The sequence below is a fragment of the Pezoporus wallicus genome, unplaced genomic scaffold (genome assembly GCF_028554395.1).
Source record: "Pezoporus wallicus isolate ANWC-B61680 ecotype Strahan unplaced genomic scaffold, APGP_CSIRO_Pwel_v1 contig_4362, whole genome shotgun sequence".
In the NCBI taxonomy this organism is placed as follows: domain Eukaryota; kingdom Metazoa; phylum Chordata; class Aves; order Psittaciformes; family Psittacidae; genus Pezoporus; species Pezoporus wallicus.
In genome coordinates, this window is record NW_026641923.1 from 33,131 (window position 1) to 37,989 (window position 4,859).

The 4,859-nt window shown below is 50.1% G+C and overlaps 1 non-coding gene across 1 annotated transcript; it reads left to right on the plus strand.

Moving 5' to 3' along the window:
• Nucleotides 1-4,258: 4,258 nt before the first annotated feature.
• TRNAM-CAU (transfer RNA methionine (anticodon CAU)) lies at nucleotides 4,259-4,330 on the plus strand. Its single transcript has one exon. It is a non-coding gene; the product is annotated as a tRNA-Met (tRNA).
• The last annotated feature ends 529 nt before the right edge of the window (nucleotides 4,331-4,859 follow it).

The window sequence follows — 4,859 nt, forward strand, 5'->3', positions numbered from 1 at the left end:
GGTCAAGTGTTCCACTTGCCATATCCTGAGGCTCTGGAAGGAATGAAGGAAGTCATGGGAAAGGTAGGCTTTGTGCCCGAAGCTGCTTAAAAGGATGCTGGCACACACAGAACCATAATTTGCTTGTTTGTTCCTATGCCTTGGCCTTGCAGGATGCTGCCCATGTGCTGAGTATTGTGTAGTCTTGAAGTGCCTGTAGGAGCTGTGGTCTCCTGTCTTCAGCCCTTTGTGGGAGCAGGACAAGGGTGCTCTGGGAGCCAGCATTCCTCTGCAGTAGTGCCAGGAGGAGGCTGGCTGAGGTGGGCTAGCTCTAGCAGCTGGAGGCAGAGCAATGGCAGCAACAGCAGCAACACCAGCAGTGGATCAGGATGGCTGAGCAGTCCAAGGCACTGCATTCAGATTTCAGTCTCCCTGAGAGGCATGGGTTTGGGTCCCATGCCTGACAAGCTCCTTCTCTCTCTTGGTGGCCTCCTTCTGTCTTTTAAGTAGAGGCTCCTTGCCCTCTTAGGGCTCTGCTTACCAGGTCTTGCTTGCAGTCCCAGCTCTGCTAGTAGGAAAAATGGGCAGACCCATGGTAGCAAGTGGATAGGCCTGGAATAGAAAAGCAGAGCCCCTAGATACTTATTCTACTTTTCCACTCTTCTCTGTAAAACTTACAAAACTCACATTCTGAATCTCTCACCAAAAATGTGGATCTTTGGACATTCTTCAAAAATTCACCATCAAAATCCTCTCTCCTTGCTTCCACTTAACAAGCCTACTGGTAGGAATACATTTCAGGGAGTGTATGCTGCTGGTTCAAGCAGGCTCACATGGGCTGATCGGTTGTTTTTCATTTAGGGTCATAAAATACCTTGAGGACAGCCATTTCACAGCTTCTCTGGACCGATGTTGCCATGCTTAGGCACCCTCAGGCTCATCATTTCTGTTTCTGTAGCCAGTCACAAACTGCCTTTTCAATTTCTGGCCATGGGCCATCTCACTAGCCTCAAAGTCTAGCTTGTGCAACCTGTAACAAGCTGCTTTGAGTCCTCCTGACATATTTTTCCTCTACTGAACCTCATCCACTGACTTCTCTCTTTGTCACCTCGTTTGGCAATGTCAGGAACTTGGCTAGAACTGTAACCAACAGTAAGGACATCTGGTCATTATTACTTAGTATGAGCTACAAGGTGAGAAACAGGACAAGCAATGACTTATGTTGACAGATTGACAAGCTGTTCAGCATGTGGGGTTGAAGGTAGGTAGCAGCAGAGACCACAAGTGGAGGCATTGAACCACTGATTGCTGGACCATGAACATACTGTGAAGATGTTAAGCTGGAAACATTGTAAGCAGACAACTAGGCAAAAGCAAGATTCTCAGAGGTTACCAGACTGGGCACTGGAGCCCTGGAGCTGTGCCATTCCCTTGAAAGGCATCCCCTTGAAAGGCATTCCCTCCTCACTCACTTGTGTGAGTGGAGAGTACCCAGTGTACCAGAAGGAAAGCTTCCCTTCATGACTGATGGCCAGGGAAATGGAGAGACTGGCAGGCTGAGCCAGGAGCATATGTCTCAGCGAGGGTGGCTGCAGGGGAAAGACCTAGCCAGCTTGAGCTCAGAGAGCCCATGGTGTAATGGTGAGCACTCTGGACTCTAAATTCAGCGATCTGAGTTCAAATCTCAGTGGAACCTCTTGCAAAGTTTTGGCCCCTTTGGATCTTTCTCAGCATGCTTACACCTTGACAGCCTTGCTTTTGCTGCTGGGTCAATTGTGCCATGCACTCTGATTTTCCTTCATTTCCTGTGCTCTCATCCCTGAGACTACATCAGCACCCCTTCTCCCTGCCCTGTGACTACCACACCTCTGCACCTTTCCTGAGCAGTGGCCCTGCCCCATCTCTGCTCTATTGTCCTTGATGACTGCTCCAGCTCTGTCCATTTCCTCTTGGTTTCTTGAGAGCAAAAGCACAAATCATTTTCCTTATACACCAAGAACCTGCATGGCAGTTGTGATCTGTGTTAAAGGGTTGACACCACCATATGTCCCAGAGAGGCTGCAGGTGCTGCCAGGAGGTCACCATCTAACCTGCAGGACTGTCTGCACCATAGTGCTGAGAACAGACTCAGAGTACCCTCAGACAAATTTGAAAAGCAAAGTGGGGTAATATCCAACCACACAACTACCGCCAGCCCTGGTTTTCTCCACGAAGTTGTTTTGTCTTCTTTCCTGGAAGCAACAGAGATGCTACCTGGGGAGTGATACCATTCCCCCATGACAGGGTATTCCAGGTGCTCAGCTGAGGACAAAGTTCTGGAGCTGCAGCTGCAGGCCCCAGGGTTGCGCCTCTTAAGGCCTCTGTAAGCCTGGCACCAGGTGCCCATCATGCTTAGTGAGGGTCCTGGCTACAAATCTTGAGACAGGGCATTGCCCAGAAATTCCCTGGGAGCAAGGTGTCATTGCACAAGGCCTGTGATAAGCAGTGAAGAGAAGGTTACAGCAGGTAGCTGTGGCTGAGTGGTGAAGTTGATGGACAAGAAGTCCATTGGGGTTTCCCTATTCAGGTTCAAATCCTGCAAGGTACAGTTCCCTTTTTGGCTCCCCTCAAAATGACCACACTGCAGCCATGGGAGGTCTACAGGTTCTTGGTTCCCAGGAGCTAGTAAAACCCCATTGCTCACAACACTTGTACTGGCTCCTCCCCACCCCCCAGATTTACGGGAGAATGAGAAATCCTGCTGCCAGGATTGACAAGGTAGTCAGGTGAGGGGAAGAGGCTCAGTAAGTTGCTGTACCAGCTCAGGCTTCCCAGAGCATTCATGGGATGACTTGCAGCATTTAAAACAGGGCACCACCCAGACCAGGGCACTTAAAACAGAGCACCACCCAGACCAGATGATCTAGCACTGCCCTGGATCTGCCACCTCCACCCCCAGCAGTGTTGTCAGGACAGGCACCACTCAAAGCATGTGGATCAGGGATTAGGGTTTCACTGACTCCCTAGCACCCTTTATGGTGGAAGGGTAGCCCTCAGCTTTCAGCAAGGCCCTCTCATCCTTGAAAGGCAAGGTGGTAACTGCTATGCAACTTGCTTAGAGGAATAAACACTGACTGATCTAACAGATTGTCCCTCAGGGTCTGTCCTGGGTTCAACTTAAACCGTGACATTAAATCATTACTGCATAGAGAGAACAGAGATTAAGAATAAATACATCACCAATTACCACTGAATCATCATCCAGGCCCACACTTCCAGCAGGGAAGCCTCATTGCAGTCAATGCCAGGAGTCTCGGGTAGTTGGGAAAATTCTCATGCAGTGCATCCACCTATATGGCCACAGGAGAGAAATCAAAACAACTGTCTTTATGCCAGATCTGTGATTGTTTACTCATGGGACTGTGCCATTTCTCACAATCTCACTGTTGTCCACTCTGAGAAGCCCCAGTGTGGCCAAGTATGAAGGTCATAGAACAGCTGCACACCTTTGTCTTCCTGACTCTTTCCAACGAACAGTCACAATGAACATAAGCATATATACTCTGCCGAATACACTGTGGCAAACAGCATCCTTTGCCATGGTTCTCAGTTGTGAGAGGGAATCAACTCCTAGCTAGGCTCCCAATCATTACAATGGGACAAGCACATAGTGATCTTGTGAGCAATAGTAACTGACTAGACCATTCCTTAACATGAGTCATTTTATTGGTCAACACAATGGTACTGTAAATGTATAAACTCTGCTTTCATCTATTTCGGGGTTCTCCGTGCATTAGGCTGCAGTACTGCTATATGCACAGCTAAACCAAAAGAATTATTTCCCTTGCTAAACGTCCTTGTCTACTTCTGCAGCTAGGAGGGAACTGAAATTTATACTGGGTACAGTCCTGTAGGCCCCTGGAAGTTTGAGTTTGGGGCAGGGTTGCAGCCCCCATGAGCTCACTGGAGAGCAGCTTCCCTCTGCCCTGCAAAGCCACAGGGCTGCCACCTTACTCCAGGGCTGCCTTCAGTGCCTGCAGAGCCAGCTTGTATGGTAAAAGAGAAAGTCCCCATCCAGATTTATGGGCAGCATGGAAGCATGGAGAAGGGCAAGGCGCAAGGCCCCTGAGATACCCCACCCCAGTCCCACTGTTACTGAGCTTTCCAGAGAGACGTTTTCCTACTCATGTAAAGGCACAGGTGGGAGGAAGGGAAACGGACATAAGTACAAGCACTGGTGCTAGCAGTGCCAGGGAACATCAGGCTGGCTGTAGGAGGTCGAGATAGCCGTCGTGGAGGGAGCAGAGTGGCGCAGCGGAAGCGTGCTGGGCCCATAACCCAGAGGTCGATGGATCGAAACCATCCTCTGCTAGTCTCCTTTTTTTCCCCTCACTGCAGAGGCAGCAGGCACCACCATGATGCAGTTCCTTGAAGCCTTCAGCAGGTGTCCCTGCATGGCTACGCTCCTGTGTGCACTCAAGGCCGCTCTCCCTAAGTTCCTTCCCTCCCAGAGGAGTTCCACGGGGCATGCCGTGCACACACGGGTTACAGGCAGCAATAAATCTCAAAGATGCTGCAAACACCACTGGGCTGAATCTTCCATTTCCAGATTTGCTTCCTCAACCTTTTACAGGTTCTGGTTTTGCAGATGGGACCAGTGGGGTTATTGTTTTCCCCAGAAGCTGGAAAGATCCTCCTGAGGTACTCCGGCTTTGTCAAGACAGATTGGCTTGGTCATGTACCTCTGGCTTTGCAGGGTAACAGGGGCCCAGCAGGTTGATATGTGGGTCAGACATTTCCGGCCCACACAGAGGGTCAGGTCATTCCCTGATCCTGCACTCCTGAGGTCTTTCTGACTGAGGGTAGCCTTGGCAAGCCAAAAAGCCACCCTCACACAGCAG